We start from the raw sequence: 15226 nt of genomic DNA on the forward strand, positions 1-15226 counted from the left end.
TTATCCTCCTGCTTGGTGCTACAAAGGAATGAAAATAGTAATCTCCAGCTATTATAGAGATTCCAGACCTATGTATTAATTTGAGAAGTTATAAATCAAAATGTTTTCTTGGGGGCTTTCATTCTGTAGAGTAAAATAAAATAAGATTTGATAATCTAGATTCTAATTTAATTCTTCCTCTCTTCTTCTACCCTTAATACTTATAATAATAATATAAAACACATCCCATTTCCAGAGGCTTCTGAAGTTCTTTAATATAAATTAAAGTTGACATATTGAGTTGAACATGATATAGACTGAAGCAAATTTAAAACATTGTTTGAAAATTAAAATACTGTGCTTCAGGTACACATCCATTTTCAAACATATCACATATTGCCAATTCTTCTCTCCCTGATCATGGACTATTGTTTTTGCCTTCTGACCTTTGTATAACATTTATGTAACTTGGTATTAAGAGTACACAGTCTCTTTCTATTTGTTTATTTAACTACTAATTTTCCTTCAAAGTTAAACTGAAGACTTTCTTCTTCCTGACCCCACACCCTGTGACCTCTAGCCAATATGTAAACTCTTCATTCTTTTTTTATCCACTTTTAGCTTTTATCTGTGTCTTACAGTTTTTAACAGTTTAGCATCTGATTGATGATTTACTCAATGAGAATACACGTAATGCAAAAGTTAGAATGTGGGCTTCATGGTTAGCCAAACCTAGTTGTAATGTTTGTACTCCCTTGGGCACCAAGTTTCTACATATAAAACACAAAGAAGATAACTCCTAATTTACAGCATGTTCTGAAAAAAAATTATATACAAAGTATAAAGTAAGTCCTTTAAAGTGTACAAAGGACTTGGCAAAGCACCTAATGTGGTAGCTATCATAATGTTGTTTTGAGTTATTCTCAAAAGCCTTTTTCCTAAATAGTGTACAATTTCTATAAGGATATTTTCTCTCTTTTATATAATTTTGTACTACACATAAGGTTCAGTGCTGTTCTGCACATATAGGACTAAGTGTTTTTGAATATCTGTAGTCTAGTAGTTGGTGATCTGTTCTAGAAAAAATGATATGTCTCAAGAAGGAAGTTGCAACATTTGGTTCTAATAAGTGTCTACAAAGACCTCTCGTGATGGACAGTGAAATGAAAAGCCCACGTTCTTGTGCCATGGCAGTCCGTGGGGGAAATAGGGTTTTAGACCCAATATTTTGGCCAAAGTCCAACTTGTAATAATTACATCCTATGTATCTAGACTTCCTTTGTTCTTCCAGATGGTATTGTTCAGTACAATTTGATCCTTACTTTAGTGATGATGTTTAGGAATGAACAACTGTTTTTTTTTTCTTTTACTAGACTGGATAGGAGTTGCCCCTTGGATAATTCCAAGACCAGAAGTGTCTATAATACCTTGTAGAATAGGAATTGAATTTAAAATAAAGCCTTATCAATGAAGAAAAGTAGAAATAAATTATATGCAACTTATTTAGTGAAAATGAATGCAGGTCTATATCCTTCAGTTGAAAAATTTTACTTCTTTCTTTTTGTATTTTTAACAATAGGCATCTTAGCAGGTGTGAAAGAAGAGACAAGAGTTGGTGATGATAGGGAGAAAAGGGTATCTTTTTACACTGTTGGTGGTAATGTAAATTGGTATAGTCAATATGGAAAACAGTATGAAAGTTCCTAAAAAAATTAATAATAGAATTACCATATGATCTAGCAATCCCACTTCTGGGCGTATATCCAAAGGAAATGAAATCAGTGTCTTGAAGAGATAACTGTACTCCGATATTAATTGTAGCACTATTCACAATAGCTAAGATATGGAAACAAATTAAGTTTTTTGATGAATAGATAAAAAATTATATTATGTATGTATGTATGTATGTATATATATATATATATATATATATATATATATATATATATATATATATATATAAATAGAATATGTTTAGTAAGCCTTAGAAAAGAAGGGAATAATCCGTTTGTGATAATATGGATGAATCTAGAGAACATTGTATTAAGTGAAATAAGCCAGATAGCCAGAGTGTGGTGGCACATACCTGCAATCCCAGTGGCTGAGGAGGCTGAGACAGGAGAATTATGAGTTCAAAGCCAGCTTCAGCAACAGTGAGGCACTAAGCAACTCAGTGAGACTCTGTCTCAAAATAAAATACAAAATAGGGGTGGGGATGTGGCTCAGTGGCTGAGTGTCCCTGAGTTCAATCCCTGGTAACTCCCTCCCCCTGCCAAAAAAGATATAAGTCAGACAGAGAAAGACAAAGATTGCATAATCACACTTATGTTCAGAATCCCCCCCCACCCCCACAAAAAAAGTCAAACTCACAGAAGCAGAGAATAAAAGGGGCTGGGGGTTAGGAAAGTAAGGAGATGTTTGTCAAAGGGTACAGATTTTCAATTATAAGATGATTTAAGTTCTGGGGAATCTTATGTTCAGCATGGATGGTGATATGATATGTATATTGTATAAATGTATATATAATTTCAAGTAATTTATATTTCTTGAATATATTCAACGTTTGTCAGTTAAATATTTAAAATTAAAAAAAAAAATAAAAAACTCCAGGTGGATAATGCCTGACCACATAGAAAACAATCCTAAGCTTATCCTGGAACTCAAGAACCCTGAGGATATGACAACTATGTAGAAATCCTGTGAAAACAGTGCTTAGCAAAACAAAACTGCATAGCACTAGGCCTGATATTGATGTATTATAGCATATAGAGAAGAAGAAATTGATAAATTTCAGTAGTAATCTTCTACCAAGTAAAGTCTTATAGCAAGAAAAATGTCATGCATCAGGTAGGATAAGGGAATATGCAAGAATATTGCCCCGGGAGTTGCTCAACTGAAAGGACAATGTAAGGTAGAACTAACTTTCCATTGGCATTAACATTAAAATGTAGATTGTAAATGTATTTTACTTAAGACCTTTCAAATTAAGAAACATATAAATTTGGAGATAATTAAGTACGATCTAAGGAGAAGTGTAATTGGAAGCTGGACTGAATAAGCACTAAGGGGAGATGCTAAGCTTCTAGAACAGTGGCTCTGTAGCTGTATATTCACATCAGTGGCCTGTGGTAGATGAAACATGTTAATTGCTCAATTGGGAGAAGATCCTTCCCTTCCTTGCTCTGTAATTAATCCAACTCTCTTGAAAGAGTTTTGATTCAATTATTCCTTTTAAGAGTAAGTGAACCAAAGACTGCTAAAGTATTCACGTCTTAGATGGTATTATGTTTCTTATTTACTCAAGTAAAATGATTGTGCTGTTTTAAAATCTGTTTCTGAATATTTCAAAGCATTTCAGACATCATTTAAAAATTCATTGCACAGGTATTAAAACTGTTGAATTATAAAGTAGTGTGCTACACCAAAGCTCAAATAAACCCAGGCATGTTTTATGCTATTCACCATATATGCAATTCTATTTTTATTTGCTCATACAGAGTTGTTTGTCCAAAAGAGGGGAAAGGATTGTTGCATTTATTTTTCAGTTCTGTAATATAGAGAGAGACAGAGAGAAGGTTTGATACATCAGTTAAGGTTATTCTGAGTTAGTAGCAGATCCCAAATTAATATTTACATTTCCTCTTATTGCAATAGCCATCAGACCATTTTCACTACTTCATAAACTGCAGATCCTTATAGATGATTGCTTTTTCTATAGTTAAAGTCTGAAGAAAGAAATCTTATGGATTTTTATGTAACAGCTTTACCCTTTATTTAAAAATGAATGATCAAAATGATGCATTATTAAACATTTGTTCTACTTCCAATATTTGATTTCCACTTTGAATAGTTCACAGTCATGACAAGTAGGTAGGTGTCTTGTATTAAATTAGTAAAGTAAAAACATTATAGAGACATATTTTAGTCTTCAGGTTTGCTATCCTGTTCCATCTGTTGTCTCTGGACTTCAGTTTCTTGGTGGCACTTGGGTAGAAAGCTGTTGAATCAAGCATATACTAGTTGGTTTTCTTGTACCAGAAAAGAGTGATTAATTTTTACAAGGTTGTTTACTGTATAATAGTTGCCTTGTGGGAAGCTTATAGTGGGGATTGTTTATTGAAATAGTTAATGCTTTGTTATAGGTTGTTTTAAAATTTACAATGCTGATAGAAATTTCAGAGGTAGTAAAAAGCTGGAACATTTGCATCAATATTGTGCTTATTTGTTCATGTCTTATATTGACATACCTAAGTCCCTGATTGTTGATAAAGATTGGTATTGAAAAGAAATACTATAGTCACAAAAGAGTTAATTCTGAAAGTGATATTCTCTAATATGTTTTATAGTGTTTCAAGGGCAGAGTCCTAGTGATCTAAGGACCTCTTACCAGGCCTCATGTCTAAAAGGTTCCATTACCTCTCACGTCACACTTGGGAACAGGCCTCCAATACATGAATCCTTGAGGGTAAAACCAAATTCAAGTTGTAGTACAATTTTTTATGATAACATCTTTTTAAAAATATTTTTATATTTATTTATTTATTTTATGTGGTGCTGAGGATCAAATTCAGGGCCTCATGTGTGCAAGGCAAATGCTCTATCACTGAGCTATAATCCCAGCCCTTATAACATCTTTTATCACAAATTTTATTGTTCATTTTTCATCTTTATTGAAGTATAATTGACAAATAAAATTATTTTATTCTATGTGTTATTGTGATATTTTGATATATTTGTGTATATATATATGTGTGTGTGTTTACGCATATTGAAATGATTACCAAAATGAAGCTAATTACAATTTTCATTAACCCGCACAGCTATTATTTTTGTGATACCAATATGTAAGATCTATACTCTTAGCCTATTTCAAGTATATAATACTTTATATTAATTATAGTCTATACACTAGATATATACACTATATAACTAGAACTTGTTTATTTTATAAATGAAAGTTTGTATCCTTGAGCAGCATTTTCAATTTCCCTCACCTCTTAGACTCTGGCAAATACTGCTCTACTATCTGTTTCATAAGTTTTATACTTTTAGATTCCACATATAAGTGAAGTCATGCAATATTTTTCATTTTATGTCTGGCTTATCTAACTTAGTATAATGTCTTCTAAGTTCATTCATGTTATTACAAGTGGCAAGATTTCATTCTTTCAAATGATATTCTATTATATATACAATGTACCATATTTTCTTTTTTATAGTTTTATAACTTTATTTATCAATCAGCTGTTATCTTTATTTATTTAGCAGTAAGTTCAAAAACATGGAAAGCTTCAAAAATTTTCATGTCATCCTTGTGCAGGGGCCATGCTAATCTTCTTTGTATGGTTCAAATTTTAGCATATGTGCTGCTGAAATGAGTACCAATATACCATATTTTAAAAATCCTTTTGTCTGTCAGTAGACTCTAAACTGTTTCCATGTCTTGGCTATTGTGAATAGTGTTATGGTGAACAAAGGAGTGTAGATATCTCTTCAAAATACTGATTCATTTCCTTTGGATATAAACCTAGAAGGGAATTGCTAGATAAATGGTAGTTTATTTAAAAATTTTTTTCAATGCTGGGGATTGAACCCAGGGCTTCATGTATGCTAGGCAAGTGTTCTACAACTGAGCTATGCCCAAACCCTTATTTTATTTTTTTTAAGAACTTGCATACTGTTTTTCATAATGACTATATCAACTTATATTCCCACCACCATGTGTAAGGATCTCCTTTTCTGCTCACCCTTGCCAACCTTTTTTATCTTTTGAACTTTTGGTAGTAGCCATCCCTACAGATGTATGGTAATGTCTTGTGTGTTTTTTTTTTTTTTCCATTTCCTTCATAATTGATGATGTATCTTTTCAGAATACTTCTTAGCTAAGTGTATGTCTTCCTTGGAAAAACATCTGTTTAGATTCTTTGCCCATTTTTGACTGGTTTATTTGGTTATTTTGATATTGACATGAATTCTTCATATATTTCGAATATCAACTCATCAGATAATATGGTATAAAAATATTTTATTTTGCCTTTTTATTTAGTTGTTTGCTATACAGAAACTTTTTAGTTTGGTTTAGTCTCAATTTATTTTTACTTTTGTTGCCTATTTTCATATCAAAAAAATATTTGCCAGTAGCAATGTCATAGAGATTTTCCCCTTGATTTTCATATAGAAGTTTTATGGTTTCAGATCTCATATTTAAACCTTGAATGCATTTAGGTGATTTTTCTGTATAATGCAAAATAAGAATAGAATTTCTTTTATGTTCTTTTCTTGCTTCTTTCTTTTCTTTTTTTTTTTTTTAACATGTGAGCAGTGGGCATCCAGTTTTCTCAGTCCCATTTATTGAGGAAACCATCTTCTCTTCCTCCTAGATTCTTGGAAACTTTGTTGAAGATTAGTTAATAATACATATGTGGGTGTATTTCTGGGTTTTCTGTTGTGGTTCCTTGATTTGTGTGTATGTTTTTTCATGCCCGTGTCATGCTATTTTGTTTACTGTAGCTTTATAATATAATTTGAAGTCAGAAAGTGTGATGCCTCCAGTTTTATTCTTGTTCAAGATTCTCAAGATTCCTTAAGCTGTTTGGAATCTTTTCTGGTTCCTTGAGAGCTTTAGGGGTTTTTTTTCTGTTTCTTTGAAAAATGACACTGACATTTTGGGAATTTTGCCATTGGAATAGGTATTTCATTGAGTCTATAGATTGCCTTTAGGTAGTATGGACATTTTGACAATATTGATTTTATTGATCCATGATCATGGATTATCTATTCATTTATTTGGGTCTTCTTCAATTTCTTTAATCAGAGATGATAGTTTTCAGTGTATAGAGCTTTTACCTCCTTAATTACATTAATCACATTTATTCCTATGTGTTTTATTTTTTCTTAGTTATTGTAAATGAGATTGTTTTCTTGCTTTCTGGTTTTGGTTTCTATTTGATATAGTTCATTGTTAGTTTATAGTAATGCTACTGATTTTTGTGTCAATTTTATGTCCTATTTTACTAGACATAAATATTCGTTTTAAGAGTGTTTTGGCGATATCTTTAACATTTTCCATCTATAAGAACATGTCATCTCCACAGACAATTTAATTTCTTCCTTTCTGATTTGTATGACTTTTCTTTCTTTTCTTACCTAATTGGCATAGGTAGGACTTCCAGTACAAAGTTGATAGAAGTGGCAAGAGTGAACATCCTTGTCTTGTTCCTGATCTTAGAGGGAAAACTTTCAATTTTTTTTTACCACTGAGTTAAATGTTAACTGTGAGTTTCTGTTATATGACTTTGATTGTGTTGAAATATATTCCTTCTGTATCTAATTTACTAAGAATTTTTAATCATAAAATGATGCTGAATTTGTCAGATGATTTTTCTGCATCTATTAATGTATTCATATGATTTTTAGAGAGAGAGAGAATTTTTTAATATTTATTTTTTAGTTTTCGGCGGACACAACATCTTTGTTTGCATGTGGTGCTGAGGATCGAACCCGGGCCACATGCATGCCAGGCGAGTGTGCTACCGCTTGAGCCACATCCCCAGCCCTATTCATATGATTTTTGTCTGTCACTCTGTTAATATGATATATCTTATCAATTGATTTATATATGTTAAAACATCCTTTTATCTCAGGGATGAATTCCACTTGATCATGGTAAATGATCTTTTAATGTGCTGTTGAATTGGATTTATTGGTGTTTTGTTGAGGAGTTACACCTATGTTTATTCAAGGATATTGTCCTATAATATTTTTGTGTGTGTATGTTCTTTTCTGGCTTTGTGAAATGAAATTGGAAGTAGCCCCCTCCTCTTCAATATTTTGGAAGAGTTTTGAGAAGGATTTGTATTAGTTCTTCTTTGAATGTTTTTTTTTTTTGAATTCAGCAGTGAAGCCATCAGTTCCTAGGCTCTTTGATGTGAGACTTTTTATTATTGATTCTATCTTCTTACTTATTGGTCTCATCAGATTTTCTGTTTTTGCATTATTAAATCTTGGTAAGTTGTATATATCTAGGAATTTTCCCACCTATTCTAGATTGTCCAATTTATTGGCATATAACTAACCTTTCATTGCGGTGTTATGATATCTGTCTTTCGATTGTATCAGTTCTGTTGTCTCCTCATTCATTTCTGGTTTTATTTATTTAAATATTCATTTTTTTCTTTTTTATTTAATTGATTTTTAAAAAAATACACGACAGCAGAATGCATTACAATTCTTATTACACATACAGAGCACAATTTTTCATATCTTTGTATATAAAGTATGTTCATGCCAATTCATGGCTTTATACATATACTTTGTTTTTTTTGCATTACAATTCTTATTACACATATATACCACGATTTTTCATATCTCTGTATATTAAGTAGGTTGACACCCAATTTGTGTCATCATACATGTACTTTGGATAATGATGTCCATCACATTCCTCCATCCTTGCTAATTCCCTGCCTCCTCCCTTCCCCTCCCACCCCTCTTCCCTATCTAGAATTCATTTATTCCTCCTTGCTCCCCCCTCCCTATCGCACTATGAGTCAGCCTCCTTATATCAGAGAAAACATTTGGCATTTGTTTTTTGGGGATTGGCTAACTTCACTTAGCATTACCTTCTCCAACACCATCCATTTACCTGCAAATGCCATGATTTTATTCTCTTCTATTGCTGAGTAATATTCCATTGTATATATATGCCACATGTTTTTAAATCCATTCATCCACTGAAGGGCATCTATGTTGGCGCCACAGTTTAGCTATTGTGAATTGTGTTGCTATAAACATTGATGTGGCTGTGTCCCTGTAGTATGCTGTTTTTAAGTCTTTTGGGATAGTCCGAGGAGAGGGATAGTTGGGGCATATGGTGGTTCCATTCCCAGCTTTCCAAGGAATCTCCGTACTGCTTTCCATATTGACTGTACCAATTTATAGTCCCACCAGCAATGTATGAGTGTTCCTTTCCCCCCGCATCCCTGCCAACACTTATTGTTGTTTGTCTTCATGATAGCTGCCATTCTGACTGGAGTGAGATGATATCTTAGAGTAGTTTTGATTTGCATTTCTCTGATTGCTAGAGATGATGAACATTTTTTCATATATTTGTTGACTGAGTGTATATCCTCTTCTGAGAAGTGTCTGTTCAGGTCCTTGGCCCATTTGTTGATTGGGTTATTTGTTTTTTCGGTGTTTAGCTTTTTGAGTTCTTTATATACCTCAGAGATTAGTGCTCTATCTGATGTTTGAGGAGTAAAAATTTGCTCCCAGGATGTAGGCTGTCTGTTCACTTCACAGATTGTTTCTTTTGCTGAAAAGAAACTTTTTAGTTTGATTCCATCCCATTTATTGATTCTTGGTTTTAAGTCTTGCACTACAGGAGTTTTATTAAGGAAGTTGGGGCTTAATCCCACATGATGAAGATTAGGGTCTACTTTTTCTTTTATTAGACACAGAGTCTCTAGTTTAGTTCCTAGGTCCTTGATCCATTTTGAGTTAAGTTTTGTGCATGATGAGAAATAGGGGTTTAATTTCATTTTGTTGCATATGGATTTCCAGTTTTCACAGCACCATTTGTTAAAGAGGTTCTCTTTTCTCTAGTGCATGTTTTTGCACCTTTGTCTAACATAAGATAATTGTAATTTTGTGGATTAGTTTCTGTATTCTCTATTCTATACCATTTATCTACCAGTCTGTTTTGGTGCCAATTGTTACTATTGCTCTGTAGTATAGTTTAAGGTCTGGTATAGCGATGCTACCTGTTTCGCTCTTCCTGCTAAGGATTGCTTTAGCTATTCTGGTCTCTTATTTTTCCAGATGAATTTCATGATTGCTTTTTCTATTTCTATGAGGAATTCCATTGGGATTTTGATCAGAATTGCTTTAAATCTGTATAGTGATTTTGGTAGTATGTTCATTTTGATAATATTAATTCTGCTATCCAAACGCAAGGTAGATCTTTCTATCTTCTAAGGTTTTCCTTGATTTCTCTCCTTAGGGTTATATAGTTTTCATTTTATAGATCTTTCACCTCTTTCCTTCAGTTGAATTCCAAGTATCTTATTTTTTTTTTTTTTGAGGTTATCGTGAATGGGGTTGTTTTCCTCATTTCCTTCTCAGAGGATTTGTCACTGATATACAGAAATGCCTTTGATTTATGAGTATTGATTTTATATCCTGCTACTTTGCTGAATTCATTTACTAGTTCTAGAAGTTTTCTGGAGGAATATTTTGGGTCTTCTAGGTATAGAATCATATCATCAGCAAATTGTGCTAATTTAAGTTCTTCTTTTACTATACATATCCATTTGATTTCTTTCTTCTGTCTAATTGCTCTGGCCAGTGTTTCAAGAACTATGTTGAGTAGAAGTGGTGAAAGAGGGCATCCTTGTCTTGTTCCAGTTTTTAGAGGGAATCCCTTTAATTTTTCTCCATTTAGAATGATGTTGGCCTGAGGCTTAGTATAGATAGCATTTATGATGTTGAGATATATTCCTGTTATCCCTAGTTTTTCTAGTGTTTTGAACATAAAGGGGTGCTGTATTTTGACAAATGCCTTTTCTGCATCTATTGAGATGATCATATGATTCTTATCCTTAAGTCTATTGATGTGATAAATTATATTTATTGATTTCCGTATGTTGAGCCAACCTTGCATCCCTTGGATTAATCCCACTTGATCATGGTGCAGAATCTTTTTGATATGTTTTTGTATTCAATTTGCTAGAATTTTATTGAGAATTTTTGCATCTATGTTCATTAAAGATATTGGTCTGAAGTTTTCTTTCTTTGAAGTGTCTTTGCCTGGTTTTGGGATCAGGGTGATATTGGCTCATAGAATGAGTTTGGAATTACTGCCTCTTTTTCTATTTCCTGAAATAAATTAAAGAGTATTGGTATTAGTTCTTCTTTAAAGGTCTTGTAGAACTCGGCTGTGATCCATACGGTCCTGGGTTTTTCTTGGTTGGTGAGCTTCTTATGGTGTTTTCTATTTCCTCATTTGATATCGGTCTGTTTAAATTGTGTATATCTTCCTGACTCAGTCTGGGCAAATTGTATGACTTAAGAAATTTGTTGATGCCTTCAATGTCTTCTATTTATTGGAGTATAAGATTTCAAAATAATTTCTAATTATCCTCTGTATTTCTGTAGTGTCTGTTGTGATATTACCTTTTTCATTATGTATGCTGGTAATTTGCTTTCTCTCTCTCCTTCTCTTCTTTAGTGTGGCTAAGGGTCTGTCAATTTTACTTTTTTTTTTTTCAAAGAACCAACTTTTAATCTTGTCAATATTTTCAATTGTTTATTTTGTTTTGATTTCATCTCTAATTTTAATCTTGACTTCTGCTTTTGCTGCTGGTTTGTTCTTCTTTTTCTAGGGCTTTGAGATGTAGTGTGAGGTCATTTATTTGTTGACTTTTTCTTCTTTTAAGGAATGAACTACATTCAATGAATTTTCCTCTTAGTACTGCTTTCATAGTGTCCCAGAGATTTCGATATGTGAGTCTATGTTCTCATGTACCTCTAAGAACTTTTTAATCTCCTCCTTGATGTCTTCTGTGACCCATTGTTCATTCAGTAGCATATTGTTTAGCCTCCAGGTGATGGAGAAATTTTTATTTTTTTATTTCATCGTTGATTTCAAATTTCATTCCATTATGATCTGATAAAATGCATGGTAGTATCTCTACTTTTTTGTATTATGTCTTCTTTGAGATCCCAAAAAAGAGTTGCTTTGTGGCATGGTATATGGTCTATTTTAGAGAGGGATCCATGTGCTGGTGAGAAGAAAGTATATCTGCTTGATGCAGGTTGAAATATTCTATATATAAGTCAGTTAAGTTTAAGTTATTGATTGTGTTATTTAGTTCTGCAGTTTCTTTATTCAATTTTTGTTTGGAAGAGCTATCCAGTGGTGAGAGAGGTGTGTTAAGGTCACCCAAGATTATTGGGTTGTGGTCAATTTTACTCTTGAATTTGAGAAGAGTTTGTTTGATGAACATAGCTGCACCATTGTTTGGGGCATATATATTTATGATTGTTTTGTCTTATTGGTGTATGGTTCTCTTGAGCAGTGTCATTTCCATCTTTATCCTTTTTGATTAACCTTGGCTTGAAGTCTACTTTATTTGATATGAGTATAAAAACCCTGGCTTGCTTCTAAAGTCCATGTGAGTGGTATGATTTTTCCCAACCTTTCATCTTCAGTGTGTGTCTTTTCCTATCAGATGAGTCATTTAAAAATGACCCAACAATATGGAGGCAGCATATTGTTGGGTCATTTTTAAAATCCAGTCTGCTAACCTATGTCTTTTGATTAGTGAGTTTAAGCCATTAACATTTAGGGTTAATGTTTGTATTTTCAGCCATATTTGTTTATTTTTGTTATTTAACTTGAATTGGTTTTCCTCTTTGATTAGTTTTTCCTTTAGTGTACTACCTCCTTCTTCTGATTTTCATTGCTGTTTTTCATTCCCTCTTCATGAAATATTTTTCCCAGGATGTTTTGTAGTGCCAGTTTTCTAGCTATAAATTCTTTGGTTTATTGTGGAAAGTTTTTATCTCATTTTCGAATTTAAAGCTTAATTTTGGTGGATACAATATTCTTGGTTGGTACCCAATGTCTTTCAGAGTTTGATATATGTTTTGCCAGGATCTTCTAGCTTTCAGGGTATGTGTTGAAAAGTCTGCCATTATCCTAATTGGTTTCCCTTATATGTAATATGATTCCTTTCTCTTGTGGCTTTTAAAATTCTCTCCTTATTCTGTATATTAGGCATTTTCATTATAATGTGCTTGGTTTGGATCTGTTGTGATTTTGTACCTTTGGCATCCTGTAGGCTTCTTGAATTTGGATTTCCAATTCATTCTTCATGTTTGGAAAGTTTTCTAATATTATTTCATTGAATAGATTGTTCATTCCTTTGGTTTGGACCTCTGTGTCTTCCTCTATCCCAATAACTCTTAAGTCTGGTCTTTTTATGCTATCCCATATTTCATGGATGTTAGGCTCGTGGTTTCTTATCATTTTCTCTGTGTGGTCTATGTTCTTTTCAAGATGATTTATTTGATCATCATTGTCTGATGTCCTATCTTCTAAGTGGTCTACTCTGTTGGTGATGCTTTCATTTGAGTTTTTATTTGGTTTATTATTTCTTTCATTTCAAGGATTTCTGTTTTTTTTTTTTTGTAGAACCTCTATCTCCCTATTGAGGTGATCTTTTGCTTCTTGGATTTGTTTATGTAGCTCATTGTTGAAGTGATCTTTCACTGCCTATATTTGTTGTATTATGTCTTCTTTGAGATCCCCAAACATTTTAACCATGTATATCCTGATATCTTTCTTTGTCATTTTTTCTGCTATAGCTGCCAATGCGTCTAATGATGTGTTGTCTTGATTTGTTTGTGGTACTTTCTTCCTTTGTCTTTTCATGTTGCTCATGTGTCTTCCTTTCCAGCTCTGTGGATCTAGTGTGTTATTGTTTTTACCCTATAGATTTGTAGTACTCTTTTAGGATTCTAAGATCTCTTCTGCTCAAATGGCGATCTGATCCCTGATAGCGACGCCCACCAAAAAATGGTGAGGAAGGTTTTCCAAGATGGAGTTAGTCTGCTTCCAGTGCCGGGGTGGCTGGTAATGTGGGGGAAACTGGACGATGGCCTTGTGCTCTGGATAGGTAGCAGGCTAGTTATCTACATGGGAGCAGAGCGCAGTCTGGAGTTCTGCAGAGATGCTGGTAGGTGGTTCTACTAAGTTGCTTGTCATGCATGAGCTGGAACTGCGGGCTTTGGGTCCAGAATCTGGAGACTTACTTGAGCCCAGAGGCTCAGATTTCTGCATAGGTGTCTTAGTGCTGGTGATTTCCATGAAAATCCACTGTATAGGGGTCTTTTCACACTCTCTGGGATGTTGTATTCTGTCTAGATGAGAACTTGTAGAGCAGCTGCATGTCTGCTTTCTGGATTTCATGCCTCAGAGTAGCCAGAAACAGGACTTCCTTGTTCCGCCTTCTTCTCGCAGTCCCCATTTTTTTTTTCAATGTAGCTGAAGATTTTTCACTTTTATCCTTTTAATTATAGTTTATTTTGAATTTTCTTTTTCATGTAAAGGATTTCTATTCATATAATGTTCTTGTATATCACATATTTTAGCAGTTGTAGAAATTGTTATTTGCATATTGCCTTGTCACAAGTAAAATAGAATGGATCAAATGTGAAAACTACTGAGTCTAAGGCTTATGATGCCAAATAAGAGTAAGAATGTAGTTTATTAACCTGAAGTGTCTACTGTGACTTGGCCAAACTTGATCATGGGAATATCTGGTATTGACTCAGCAGTGTTTGTTCCAGAAAATCAAGCTTAGTCACGTATTTACTATATAATGAAATGTATAATCCCAAACATAGTTATAGTAAAGTTATGCATTCAGGATGTGCATCTCTATTTGTGTGCATAATTAGAAAACATCACAAGGATTGTTACAAGTGAAAATATTTCTGCTAGTGCTACAGCTTTCTGTGTTAATACTAGTGCTGGGAGAGTGCCTGGGGTGCTACTGGCTAAAATTCAAAGAAAGTTTTGAGGCTACTTAGATGAGGCCAATAGTTCTAACACTGGAGCAGAACACTCATATAGCCTTCTGTATATATTATGCTGTTTGTCGGTTAGGGCTTAATTGCCTGAGGGCTAATTTAATATGTAATAAGAAGTTCAGTTTGTTCCTTCGTTTTTTAAAGCTATACTCGGTTTTGCTCTTAAAATACTATATTTGGGCATTTTCCAGTTTGCTAGTTAGGAGGAAGCTAATCAGCTTTTATATTATATCTCATGCTCCAAATGGGAGAACAGTAGAAATACTTATGCTGAAATACATCTAGTGAAGGCAAATATCATGAGAAGATGGAGTGGTATTGCTGGTTTGCTCTCCATTTTGTTCAGTGATTTAAAAGGTATCGTGTATGTATAGTTTTACTTTCGTGTGTGTGTGTGTGTATATATATATATATATATATATATATATATTTTTTTTTTTTAATATTTATTTTTTAGTTGTAGTTGGACACAATACCTTTATTTATTTTATTTATTTATTTTTTATTTGGTGCTGAGGATTGAATCCAGGGCCTCACACATGCCAGACGAGCACTCACCACTGAGCCACAACCCCAGCCCAACTTTTGTATATTTTTGTTTCAAACAACCAAAATATGTAAGTTCATCTAAGTAATATTTTGCAGAGTCAAT

The 15226-nt window shown here is 33.3% G+C and overlaps 1 protein-coding gene and 1 non-coding gene across 3 annotated transcripts in view; one reads left to right on the forward strand and one right to left on the reverse strand.

Moving 5' to 3' along the window:
• Ctnna3 (catenin alpha 3) overlaps window positions 1-15226 on the forward strand; it is a 1728170-nt gene that overhangs the window by 155609 nt on the left and 1557335 nt on the right. The gene's annotated exons all lie outside the window — the stretch shown is intronic.
• Window positions 5255-5361, reverse strand: LOC114089536 (U6 spliceosomal RNA). Its single transcript, XR_003582187.1, has one exon. It is a non-coding gene; the product is annotated as a U6 spliceosomal RNA (small nuclear RNA).

This window comes from Marmota flaviventris, chromosome 4 (assembly GCF_047511675.1).
Source record: "Marmota flaviventris isolate mMarFla1 chromosome 4, mMarFla1.hap1, whole genome shotgun sequence".
NCBI lineage: Eukaryota > Metazoa > Chordata > Mammalia > Rodentia > Sciuridae > Marmota > Marmota flaviventris.